The 14,449-nt window shown below is 39.9% G+C and overlaps 1 long non-coding RNA gene across 1 annotated transcript; it reads left to right on the forward strand.

Annotated features, from left to right (window-relative positions):
• Positions 1 to 4,929: 4,929 nt before the first annotated feature.
• On the forward strand, positions 4,930 to 11,826 carry LOC127508963 (uncharacterized). The gene is made up of 3 exons (XR_007929042.1): positions 4,930 to 5,047; positions 7,553 to 7,671; positions 9,483 to 11,826. It is a non-coding gene; the product is annotated as an uncharacterized LOC127508963 (long non-coding RNA).
• Positions 11,827 to 14,449: the final 2,623 nt, after the last annotated feature.

A 14,449-nucleotide genomic window follows, 5' to 3' on the forward strand; every position in this document is an offset into this window, starting at 1 on the left:
AAATTGCTGTCAGATGAACAAAAACGTAGCATCCCCAAACATCCTACGGGGTCTGTGTCGAATAGATAGCAGGTGGGAGGCTGGCAGGTAACGGAATCTGTAACGGAATCTGCCTCCCAGCTGCGACCTATTTGACAGAGACCCCGTAAGCCATCTGTATACAAATATAGGCATATATTCAAGTTTTTCAAATCATAAAACCCATAAATTAAAAACCCACTGTCGCTGTCAAATGAGCAGCATCCCCAAACATCCTACAGGGTCCACGTCGAATAGATAGCAGGTGGGAGGCTGGCAGGTAAGGGAATCCGCCTCCCAGCTGCGACCTATTTGACAGAGACCCCGTAAGCCATCTGTGTACAAATATATAGGTAAATTCAAGTTTTTCAAATCATAAAACCAACATCACAACAACTGTAACTTATCCAATGGGTCCCCTGTATGCAATCTGTGTACAGGCCATCCACTTGACCTGTCCCCAAACCTAACCGTCTCAGCCGCCCTGCGCCTAAACCTAACCATCTCCCACTTGACCTGCACCCTAACCCTAACCGTCTCAGCCCGCCTGGGCCCAACCCTACCCATCTCAGCCCGCCTGAACATCCTATTTTCATAACAATATTTAAGTTTTTCAAATCATAAAACCCATAAAATGAAACCCGCTGTCGCTGTCAAATGATCGGCATCCCCAAACATCCTACAGGGTCTGCGTCGAATAGATAGCAGGTGGGAGGCTGTCGGGTAAGGGAATCTGCCTCCCAGCTGCGACCTATTTGACAGAGACCCCGTAAGCCATCTGTATTCAAATATAGGCATATATTCAAGTTTTTCAAATCATAAAACCCATAGATAAAAAACCCACTGCTGTCCCTCTCAATCATGGCACCGGGTTCCAGAAACCCACAAAATAGAACCGGAGTCCTATTCCATTATTCCTAGCTGCGGTATTCAGCAGCGACGGGCAGCCTGCTTTGAACACTCTAATTTTTTCAAAGTAAACGCTCCGGGCCCCAGGCACCAGACACCCAGCCAAGGGCATCCGGGGGGCGCCGGGAGGCAGGGACACAGGGACAGGTGGTGGCTCGCCTCGCGGCGGACCGCCAGCCCGCTCCCGAGATCCAACTACGAGCTTTTTAACTGCAGCAACTTTAGTATACGCTATTGGAGCTGGAATTACCGCGGCTGCTGGCACCAGACTTGCCCTCCAATGGGTCCTCGCCCATGGGTTTAGGATACGCTCGTTCCAATTACAGGGCCTCGAAAGAGACCTGTATTGTTATTTTTCATCACTACCTCTCCGTGTCGGAAATGGGTAATTTGCGCGCCTGCTGCCTTCTTTGGATGTGGTAGCCCCCTAGTGGATCGGCCCTTTTGAAGCAAATTTTTTTCTGCACGTCCCGCTTCCCCATTAAATAATGGGAAAGTGGGATTTTGCTGCAAAGGTCCCAGGGGCCCCAAATTTTGCACCGTGGCTCCTGGGGGGGCCCCGAGCGACGTACCGAAACCGCCGTGCTCTAGTGCGAAGGCAAGACGTTTCCAGCCACTGAACCAAATCTCTCTCTCAAGGCTCCTTAACCCTTTAAAACCGGATGTGTCGTCGGCGACACATCCAACCAAGCTGTATTCATGTTACCGTAACTCTTGAACCGTTTGCGCCATCGTAATAATTCAAATTGCTACAGATAGTAGACAACATGGGCTTTTCGGCAATATAAGGGTTATTACGGTAATTTCGTTCCTTCCGTCAGCAAATGGCAGCCGCTTTCGGGGAGAGCGGGTGGAAGGAGGATTTGAACGTAGAGATACGGAGCGCGGCAGTTTAGGGAGTTTTGGATCGCATAAATAATAGAAGAAACAAACAAAAACATGGCGAAGGAGTACACAGTCAATTGGGATGATTTTTTATAAGACTTGGGAGGAGGCTAAGTGAGACTCGCATTTCGCATTTGGTGTGTGCATCTGTATAATGTGTCCGTGCGGTAAATGTATGCGTGCTGATGCGTGCATATGTAGTATATGTATGCGTGTATGAAAAAAATTTCTCCTGAATGAAAACTGTGCAACCAAGTGTCACAAAAGGACTTGTATATATGTAATATAGTTGAATTTTCAAGTTTGAAATGTTAGATTCTTTCGATCATCATTTTTCTCTTTTTTTTCTAAATAAAAAGCTGAAAATTTATTATTATTTTTTTTATTTTCGTCTATTTAAATTCTATTTACAAACTCACCATATACATTAATGGTCAATAACTGTAATTTATTGAAAGCCAGTTGTTTTCTGAAAAAAATGACACCTTGCACTTGAAGATAGCACATTGTTAGAGAATTTTATAATAAAAAAAAACATAATATGTGAAAACGGGCTATTTTAGCTTTAGGTTCTAAAGGGTTAACTAATTCACAGACAGAGGCCTTTAAATGATTTCGGGGCGGGGGAGGGGCGAATTTTCGGGAAGGTCCTAGAGTTTCGCGCTTCGGGGCCGTGAGTCGGGAGCCCCTGGAGAGTCGGAATCTCATGGGCCGTCCCTCGTGCGGTCGCTTTTTTTTTACCTTTTGACCCCTTTGAAGATGGCGCCCCCTAGTCGATTGGCCCTTTCGAAGCGGTGTCCGCGAAACCATTATGGCAAACTCATTCAAGTAATGAGTCCAAATTTAATTGGGGGGTTCAGGAACTGCCCGGAATGACATATCGAAAGCATGAACCGATCGGGCGACTTTGCGTCGGATGTCAAAAACGGCTACCATGGGGCGCTCCGTGCGCAAACCGATGGTGCACTTACCCATTGGACCACTGGGGGTGCTTCCTGTAAATTTAGTGGGTAATCGAACAAATAATGGGTCCATGGGACGGGGCGTGGCTTGGCGGTGGTCAGCGTGGGTCACCTGATCATTTGCCCACTTTAGTGGGTAATCGGGCAAATAATGAGTTCGTGGGACGGGGGCGTGGCCTCCCGCCCACCCATGTTTGGACCAATGGAGAGACGGACGAATAATTAGCTTTTGGAAAAAACAATGGGTAACCGGACAAATAATGGGTTCGTGGGACGCTGACCACCCCCCTGACTGACCGCTCCATAAGACCAACAGTCAAACGGACAAATAACGGTTCGGCGGGTTGTGGTCAATGAATCCGCCATTCATTTAATGGGGCATCGGGCGTTTTGTGGGTATTTGGGATCGACTTACCCGCTTTACCTGTGTAGCATATGGGAAGTGGACATTTAATGGGTCCGCGGATGGGGGGGGGACCTTTTTGCTCGGTGGCGCCCCCATAGTTGTCCATAAAGCCGGTATCCCGGGGGAATCAAGCTGTGGCCAGTGGAGTCGAGGTAATCGCAAAAGGTCAGAAGGGCCTTTATATAATGGAGGTTTGGGCGCCAAATTAGCACTATGATCCCTCCGAGTCATTATCCACCCATTGTCCCATTATTAACATGGTTTTTTTTTCCCTCAAACCCATTATATGTACTTCCTGCCATTGAAACAATGGGTAGTAAAATTTGACAGCGAAAAATGCTACCTATCAGACTGTTCTTCCAGCGTGATATTAACATGGTTTATGGCTTTATTAACATCTACACCTACCCCAACCCTAAACCTACCCTTACAATAATGCAAGTACAGTAGTGGTAGCACAATATGATGTAGCATTAATCGTTAGAACAAGTATAAATCGATAGCGAAAAATGCTACTTATCAGATTGTGCTTTATTAAAGTCTACACCTACCCCAACATTAAACCTACCCTTACAATAATGCAAATACAGTAATTTTGTCATGACAAAAAATGATGTAATATTGATGTGCTCACGTGCAGTAAGCCCGGGTAGGACAATCTGATGGGTAAGATGAAATGTCAGGACACCGGTTCCAAAAATGCGTCCAGGAGTAAGTTCAGCCAACCCAGAGTATGTTCCCGGTTAACACACAAGACATTGCCAACAGAGCGACGAATCGAAGGTTCACCATGGAAACAGACGCTTTGAAAAAGCACGCCATTCTACTTCTCTCTTCTTCTTTTGTTTAATGGCGATTTATACCTATAGTGTACATCGTCACCTATTGGGTGGTTGTGCAATAATTTTTTCAATCTTTTTATTTAATACGTTTTTTTTATTCACCGCAAGTAAGAATTGTTTTTTTTGTTTGAAGCTATTATTTAATAAGATGTCACATCTGTATTTTATTATAAAAAATTTCACGAGTTTACACATACATGAAATCAAAATAAAGTAATTCGTATAGTAATTTATGCGTATTTGGCGTGCTGTCCGGGGGAGGGCTCCGATCTCGGAATTTGGCCCGAACCCAGAGTACTCCCCCTTCTTAACTGGGATAGAAACCAGCCAAGAGTGAGGTGATGGGGTGGTGGAGGGATGCTGTGAAACTTGTCGCGGGATAGAGGTGAGAGACGGCTTTATATACCAGCTTCCTTTTGCACTGATTGGTTGATTACCTGAACATGCGCCTCCCGAATTTTGTTAAATAAAACCTCATATAATATAGAAAACATACTGTTGTAAAAAGGAAAAAAGCAGATCCATGTGTGAGATGATAAAATAAATACATATTAGAACGGAATAAACATTTAAACATTACAACTTCATATATATATATATATATATATATATATATATATATATATATATGGGTGGATGACATGACGTACAGTTCTACCTGTCCATGATGTCATATACAAATAAAAATGGGTATTTGTTAAAAATGTATATCTTTATGTTGTTACTCTGAACAAGATATTATTACAGCATACCATAGCTTTAGTTGTTTTATAAAGACCTATACTTCAAATTTTTATCTAAACATCAAAATTGTAATATGGTGTGACTGTCCAGGCTATGTGTGACTTTACTAATATGACAAGTTCTGACCAAATAAATTTTTTCCGTAAAATGGGCATCATATGGTGTGACATTACAATCTATATTTTGAACGGGCAATAATTTGGACATCATTATGATGAAGAGGTCCGCATTCAACCAGGAAGTTGCAGTGTCATCTCTGGAGTGGTTTGGAAGGTCGTGAGGTGAGTTCTGACTTTTTAATTTTTAATTAAAAAGCTCTGTATCTGATATGCTCACTAGTGGTCAATGTTTTGTGTTTTATGGTGTGACATTATTTATATAAAAATGAAACACTTTTTTACAAATTTTACTTAGCTAGCTGTTTTTAGTTAACCAAGAGATTAGCTTAACTGAACAAAACGTCATATGGTGTGACACTGTATCATATGGTGTGACTGTTTTTCCAAGTTACACCATATGATACATTTGTCACACAATATTACATACACTTTTTTTTAATAATAAATAAATATTCAAAACGTGTTGAAAGAATTTAATGGTGAACAATAAATTACCCATGCAATTAATGTATTGCTTTTAAATTTTATACTTAATTTAACCATGTTTCACCATGTTTGCCTAGGCCTGCACAATACAGTGGGTACGGAAAGTATTCAGACCCCCTTAAATTTTTCACTCTTTGTTATATTGCAGCCATTTGCTAAAATCATTTAAGTTCATTTTTTTCCTCATTAATGTACACACAGCACCCCATATTGACAGAAAAACACAGAATTGTTGACATTTTTGCAGATTTATTAAAAAAGAAAAACTGAAATATCACATGGTCCTAAGTATTCAGACCCTTTGCTCAGTATTTAGTTGAAGCACCCTTTTGATCTAATACAGCCATGAGTCTTTTTGGGAAAGATGCAACAAGTTTTTCACACCTGGATTTGGGGATCCTCTGCCATTCCTCCTTGCAGATCCTCTCCAGTTCTGTCAGGTTGGATGGTAAACGTTGGTGGACAGTCATTTTTAGGTCTCTCCAGAGATGCTCAATTGGGTTTAAGTCAGGGCTCTGGCTGGGCCATTCAAGAACAGTCACGGAGTTGTTGTGAAGCCACTCCTTTGTTATTTTAGCTGTGTGCTTAGGGTCATTGTCTTGTTGGAAGGTAAACCTTCGGCCCAGTCTGAGGTCCTGAGCACTCTGGGGAAGGTTTTGGTCCAGGATATCCCTGTACTTGGCCGCATTCATCTTTCCCTCGATTGCAACCAGTCGTCCTGTCCCTGCAGCTGAAAAACACCCCCACAGCATGATGCTGCCACCACCATGCTTCACTGTTGGGACTGTATTGGACAGGTGATGAGCAGTGCCTGGTTTTCTCCACATATACTGCTTAGAATTAAGGCCAAAAAGTTCTATCTTGGTCTCATCAGACCAGAGAATCTTATTTCTCACCATCTTGGAGTCCTCCATGCGGGCTTTCATGTGTCTTGCACTGAGAGGAGGCTTCCGTCGGGCCACTCTGCCATAAAGCCCCGACTGGTGGAGGGCTGCAGTGATGGTTGACTTTCTACAACTTTCTCCCATCTGCCGACTGCATCTCTGGAGCTCAGCCACAGTGATCTTTGGGTTCTTCTTTACCTCTCTCACCAAGGCTCTTCTCCCCCGATAGCTCAGTTTGGCCGGACGGCCAGCTCTAGGAAGGGTTCTGGTCGTCCCAAACGTCTTCCATTTAAGGATTATGGAGGCCACTGTGCTCTTAGGAACCTTAAGTGCAGCAGAATTTTTTTGTAACCTTGGCCAGATCTGTGCCTTGCCACAATTCTGTCTCTGAGCTCTTCAGGCAGTTCCTTTGACCTCATGATTCTCATTTGCTCTGACATGCACTGTGAGCTGTAAGGTCTTATATAGACAGGTGTGTGGCTTTCCTAATCAAGTCCAATCAGTATAATCAAACACAGCTGGACTCAAATGAAGGTGTAGAACCATCTCAAGGATGATCAGAAGAAATGGACAGCACCTGAGTTAAATATATGAGTGTCACAGCAAAGGGTCTGAATACTTAGGACCATGTGATATTTCAGTTTTTCTTTTTTAATAAATCTGCAAAAATGTCAACAATTCTGTGTTTTTCTGTCAATATGGGGTGCTGTGTGTACATTAATGAGGAAAAAAAAATGAACTTAAATGATTTTAGCAAATGGCTGCAATATAACAAAGAGTGAAAAATTTAAGGGGGTCTGAATACTTTCCGTACCCACTGTATATCGTTTTAGCATTGAAATTGTGATGTGTGCATCCGATGTGCAATGTCTAGTATAGGGATTATTAATCTGTATGACCAGACACCACGGTTCTGAAACGCACGCGATTCTCGGATTAATTGCAAAGTTTGACCATAATACAATGAAAGTTTATCATTTGACCGTCTTTTAGGTCCTGTCAGTTTAAACATTAATTCACATTTTCAATTCAATTCACATTTATTTGTATAGCGCTTTTCACAATACATATCGTTTCAAAGCAGCTTTACAGAGAATGCATGTCAGCATTACAATTTGGAGAATGCAGTTAGCTAATAATGTAATAATTTAGGCAATTAATTTACAATCACTGTTAGCAATTTAATTGAAGGTAGAAGCAAAGAGCTCCTGGAAAAATGAATTACATATTAACAATAATTAGGATATATAGAAATTTGCGAATGTGCGTGTTGATCCAGATGTTGCATCTTCTGAAGTCCTCGCAGGAGTTGGTGCTGTCTCTTCAAAAGTGTTGGTCATCTGAGGTCTTCTTAAGAGGCTGGATCCAAACTGAAACTGATGTACTCTCTAGTCACCTCGGGACGGGCATCTCAAGGTAAAACGAAAAAGCAAATTGAGAATAATTAGCATAGCTGTGTGGGATTACAAATTTAAGAATCTGTTTAAGATCTGCTGATCCTACATCCTGACATAACCTCACATGAAATATTTAGGTGAAGTATATTGTATTTAACATTTTGAGGTAAAGGTAATGACAATTTAAGGAGATCAAGGCAGGCAGCCCAGGTGTCTGTAACATTAACCTCTTGTCTTCATGCACTTCCTAACCATTTGGCAAGACAAGCTCAAGATACAGCTGTGCCTTTGTCTCTATGATAATGTAAAGGTATGGGCGATACTGTCAGACTGAGTGGATTAGCACCTATGCATTTGAATGACACCGTTATGCTGATTAGATCATGGCTGGGAAATGTAGGGAATGGGCTGATTCCTGCACTGCATTTGCATGCTTTGTTTAGATTGTCTCCACCTCTACTCTATGTATCCCTCCCCCTTGAATGTATATGAACTACCAAGTACACTGCCTTAGTTGGACTTGGATGACTACAGCGACGCACAGCGCGTTTCTCAATAAAGAGTAACTTCTGCTTGAAAGATATCCCAACGTCTCCTGGTCTCTGCTTCGACGAGGAAAAAGTTTCCTACAGCTGCTGTTCATAACATTAAGCAAAGATAGTCATGTGCAATTGATCTGATATGAGATGCATTATGTTAATGCTTGGCTAAAGAGATGTGTCTTTAATCTAGATTTAAACTGGGTGAGCGAGTCTGAGCCCCGAACATTATCAGGAAGGCTATTCCAGAGTTTAGGAGCCAAATGTGAAAACGCTCTCCCTCCTTTAGAGGACTTAGATATCCTAGGTACAACCAGAAGTCCAGAGTTTTGTGATCTTAAAGAGTGTGAAGGATTGTAGGGCGATAGAAGATCGGTTAAGTACACAGGAGCTAAACCATTTAGAGCCTTGTAGGTCATTAGCAGTACTTTATAATCGATACGGAACTTAATAGGTAACCAGTGTAGAGATGATAAAATTGGTGTTATATGATCATATTTTCTTGACCTGGTAAGAACTCTAGCAGCTGCATTTTGTACTAATTGTAGCTTGTTTATTGAGGAAGCAGGGCAACCAGCTAGTAATGCATTACAGTAATCTAGTCTAGACGTCATGAAAGCATAACTAACTTTTCTGCATCAGAAACAGATAACATATTCCGTTTAAATTAAAGAGATTTCAAACCATTTGAGCACACGAAGACACGAAAGTGAACTCAATTCTGAACAGGCGAATGTTTTATGTGCGCACAGGTACACACACACAGAGAGAGAGAGAGAGAGAGAGAGAGAGAGAGAGAGAGAGAGAGACATGCAGATGCACGTGAACACTGCATGCCATTCTCTTCCACGTCTATTCGTGCCTGAATGGACACATACATGCAAAAAAAGTCTAAATGCACCTAAAAGATCAACTGTCCTCGTAAACACAATTCATATCGCAGAAAAACAAAATATCACAATGTCAGTTTTTTCCAATATCGTGCAGGCCTAGTTTGCCATACTTTACATATTAAAAGATGCAATTTTTTTTATCTGTGTCAGGCAGAGATGTCAAGTAAAGAGAGGATACAAAAATACAGGGAAAGACTCAGTGCTGACCATGCGAGAGGAGGTCCTGAGGGAAAGGAGGAAAAAGTAAAGAGATCATGCCAGTTCACACAGAGCAGACACCTACTATAGGGAAAGATAAAAGTCTAGGCCACAACCTGCATAGTGTAACTTCAACACAGGATACTACTATCAAGACGGTGAAGCTGAAAAAAATCGTAATCATATTTTTTCATTAACAGGTATAAAGAGAAGAAACAAAGGGGAAAACTCAAGGCATTCAGTGTGCACTCCATTCCTCCTTCAAGACGAGAAATTGAGAGAGATGTGGAGAGATGCACAAAAGAAATACAGAAAAAGAAAAAAAGAAGGGAATGCCATTATGAACCTGACCCCTCCATCTCTTGAAGCATCACTAAATGAAGATAATCCTATGGCACCAACAAACAACAGCACACCAGAGCCTCCTGTCCAGTCACATTCCATTACCAATTCTCCTCCTGAATGCCCCCCTGAGAATCTAGAGGTGTCTAAATTGTCCATCCTAAGCAAGTTGATAGTTCAGAATGATAATCTGAGAAAGTTAAAAGGCAGAATCAGGTACTTAAGAAAAAACTGAAAGAAGAACACTCCAAAGCAGAAAGATACAGGAAAAAATGTGAACGGAAAATAGAGCAAAAGCCTGCTTGCACTATTAGTGAAAAGTTTCACCCCTGAGCAGCTAAAAAAAATGTCCAGTGAGAAGAAAAAAAGGGTTGAGGCTTTTCTGCAATTGGATGAGAACAGCATTTTGTTTCCTGGAAAAAAGGACACAATTGGAAGAAAAGAGAAGAAACAAAGAAGGATCCTCACAAGCACACGTCAAGACCTTCACAAAGTCTTCAGTGATAAGAATGATAAATTGCACAGAATGTCTTACAGGCAGTTCACCAGATACAAACCATTCTACATCACTCCACCAAAATCATGCGATCGCAACACCTGTGCATGCCATCAACATGAAAACATGAGGCTTTCAAAAAGACAACTAATCACAACAAAAAGTCTTTAAACACTGCTGTCTTCCATATGCTGCAGAACGGATAATGACTTGTACATGAGGCGGCAATGCACAGAATGCTGTTTTGAAGAGGGTTAAGTTCAGAGGGCATAATCCTGCTGTGAGGGTCACATGGGAACAGTGGCAGAGAGAACCTATTACAGTCGGAGAAAAAAAACTACAAGAACTGGGTTAAAAGAACCAAAGCGGGGTCAATTGGAGAACTGCTAGAAGTGTTCCAGAAAGACCTTGAGGAACTGGGTAGTCATCATTACAATTGGATTCACCAAGTTAGAGAGTTCAGAGTTCAGAGAGATCATGAAGATATGTCACAACGAGGCAGAGATTAATTGTAATATTTTACAGGTGTGATCAAATAGTTTGCACAATATCTGAGCCAGAACCTCTTCACAGGTCAACCAAGCTCTCTCAGATTGACTGGCTGAAGTTTAATATGGTCTGAAATGTTTTTGTCTTTCAGCTTCCACTGATGTTTAAAGATCCCATGTGAATCTGTTATTATCCATTATTATCCCATGGGTATCTGTTATTATTAATACTACAAATGTCTATGAATTTTCAATCTAAAATATTCGACTAATTGTAAATTGATATTTTTACTGTTTAACATTTATAATTGTCACAACACACTCTCTAATTTTAAAATGTTTGTTAGTTTCTTGACATGAGATGGAGTTTGATTTACTCATATTTCTGAGTTTCATAAATACAATTTATTTACTGTTGAATGCATATAAAATACACTTTTTTGCATTGACAAATTGTGGTGTGGTGCAGTTCGTCATATAGTGTGACACTATATCATTTGGTGTGACATTCAGAATTGTGACAATAAAAAGACCTTTTTAGTTATAAATCATAAAAAAGTCAATGGAACAAAAGAGAAATAGTATCAGCAAGAGTCACAAACATTTTGTTAGATTTATAACAGGGTTTGTCAGAATTAATCTAAAGGCTGATTAGAGATGTCTTATTTTGCATGATGATTTAGAAAAAATAATATAAAATCTAATGGATCTGCAAAAAAAAGAAAAAAAGAAAAAAAATAATCTTGAGATAGTAATGATAAATATTTATGGTGAAGTTAGTTACTTAGGGAGAGTATATCCCATTTTCATTTTATATAGAATAACCTTTATGTCACACAATATGACAATTTTAGGCACGAATGCAACAAATTGGTAAATAAATCCAATTTCCAATATAAAATCTAAAAGACCACAAATATTTTTGGAAATTCAAAAGTCAGTACAACAGAACTCAATATTTTTTATGCCTAATATTTGAAGTTCAAAAAAAAAAAAAAAAAAAAAAATTCAGGTGTCAACCACCCAAAAATGAAAATGGCAAGTTGGCAACAGCAACACTCGATCGATTCCCATCAATTCCCCTCAGAGATCTCAAACTTTGACTTTTGACTTGACATTAAATAACAGTTCTCACTATAAAACATCGAAACACACAAATGCACACAAAATCGCTCAGGTCTGAATTAATTCAACATATTTTCCTCACACCCTCGCTCTGCAGTTAGACGCCAGAAAAGACACACAAGTAGCGTTGTGCTCGAAGAAAACAATTACAGAAACGAGCATGTAAAATGTCGCTTAAACAAACTGCATAAAGTGTGTTTGATGGTTGAGTAAATATGTGAAATAACGTGAACTGGTTGCCTTGATTCAGAAGACTCGACGCTGACTGAATGAGGGAAGAAGTCGCGAGCGGTGACGTCATCGGACGCCAACAGTAAATAAGACACACCAAATACTGTTCACAACGACTAAACATCTATAAACATTAACATAATCACACAAAAATAACAACAAGTATGCACTGCTTATCTTTATTCATTTTTTCTGTCTTATGCCAAATTTTGAAAGATAGTTTGATCCATGTTTTTTTTTTTTTTTCATCAGTCATTCTAGTCCTTTTGTCATCAGCAATCAGAGCAGATAATAGAAATTATCCCATCATCGCTTTTTCTATTTCCATCCATCTTGCGAAGTATGCTAGACAATTCCAGCAAACTAATGGCCTTAATTTTTTTTAAAGATTTATTTTTGGCTTTTTTCCCTTTATTATGATAGGACAGTGATTAGACAGGAAGTGAAGTGGGAGAGAGAAAGGGGGACGGGATCGGGAAAGGACTACGAGCCGGGACTCGAACTCAAGTCACCTGAAGTACATGTGCTACATGTCGTTGCCCATGAGGCCTTAATTGAGCTGCATAATAGAGTACCTCAGGGATGACGTGTTTTTGTAGGCCAACCTGGAAGTTAGCGGTGCACGAGTTCCCTCGATCGAAAACCAATGCATTTTTCCCATAGACTTTTGGAAAATCACAAAAAATGAGCTCTGTGTTTAACAAAGGGTTATGACACTTACGCATTTTGTCTATCAAGATAATCTTTACAAGTTAACACAACATTTATACATTTTGAAGCCTAAATAAAGTTGTCAGATATAAAAAGCTAACAGTAGGCTATAAACGTACTACAGCACACCATGGTCACGGATCAACGTCACCACCACCAAGCTTCCTCAAACTTTATTTAAAAAAACAACTTTAATTAAAAACATGCTCGCTGATTATGATCTGTGCTGTGTATAAATACTTATCCGCTTTTTCATGAGAAATGCTGTCCAAATGTCCTGTTTGTCATGATGCAACTAAAGTCCCCGCCAAAGGAAGTAGTCCCTTTTGGCAATTTGTTAGCAACCGCCATTTTTAAGACACAATAAAGGTTTAAAAAAATCACAAGCGGGTTATGACTGGTGTGTTTTATGTCATAGATCAAAACATGAAAATATTTAGAGGCTTTGTTAACCACAGACCTTATTTCAGGCGATTTAGCAAAAACCCATTCAAAAAACCCATTGACTTCGGGGTGATGGAACCGGAAGTCCTAAAATGTCCTTCAAAAACACGTCATCCCTGAGGTACTCTATAGTATTGTTGTAAGCAGGGGAGACCTAACTCACTCTTTTCTTTACTTAGTTGTAATTTTTTAATCTTATTCTGTTTTTTTGTTGTTGTTGTTGTTGTTGTTTTTGTTTTTTTACCCTGCCTTTTACCCTACCAAATCTTGATATTAATTTATCACATTCCCTGAATTGCTGATTTGATCTCTCTATTGGAAGAGTCTGAAAAAGGAACAGTAATTTTGGTAAAATAATCATTCTCTCTGAATCAACTTTAGAACTTAAACTATACAAAGGGATAAGGTTCCATCTTAACAAATTAGCTTTTATTTTTTTGTTCAGGTGTCTGTAGTTCAAATATCTTTGAGTAGTCTCTGGGTAAATTTAATCCTAAATATTTAATTGATTTTGTATGCCTTTTCAAATTATATTTCTTTTTAATTTAATTTGCTTAAGTTTATAACCAGATATTGCCTCATATCCCTCCAGAAAATTAAATAATATTGGAAGTGACTTTGTGGGTTGACTGAAATATATATCAATACATCATCTGAAAAAGAGCTAGTTTTTGTTCTCCAAGCCTCATATCTATTCCCTTAAATTGATTGTTTTTTTCCTGATCCACTGACTCAAAGGCTCAATAAATGAGGCTAGGGACAGCTAGAGTTGATTACCTAACAACACAGTTGACTTACCCTTCCAATAACGACATAGCAGGTTTTAGGTTCCCCGATGGTTTCAGTTTTTCTTTTTTAATAAATCTGCAAAAATGTCAACAATTCTGTGTTTTTCTGTCAATATGGGGTGCTGTGTGTACATTAATGAGGAAAAAAATGAACTTTCCGTACCCACTGTATGTGTCATGCATGTTGCAAATTATGCATGTTTTTATCTTTACTTTGTTAATGGATCAACCTACAGTATACTTACAGTATTAATCAATCAAAAATCAAGGTATGTTTTTCCATTGTGTTCTTGGTGCATTTTCCATAGGTGACAGGAGCCAAAGAATTCGAGAGGCTTGCTGCCGTCACCAAACTTGTCCTAGTGTTGCCCCATGCAAATGCAAATGCAAATGCAGAAGCTGAGAGGGTGTTTTTAGTTGTGGGACTGAACAAAACCAAGAGAAGAAACAGCCTAGCATTGGATGGCACCCTGTCATCAATAATGACCATAAAGATGGCCAATCTGGAGCCCTGCTTCAAATGGGAGCCCCCCTCAGATATC

Source organism: Ctenopharyngodon idella, chromosome 3 (genome assembly GCF_019924925.1).
Source record: "Ctenopharyngodon idella isolate HZGC_01 chromosome 3, HZGC01, whole genome shotgun sequence".
Lineage (NCBI taxonomy): Eukaryota > Metazoa > Chordata > Actinopteri > Cypriniformes > Xenocyprididae > Ctenopharyngodon > Ctenopharyngodon idella.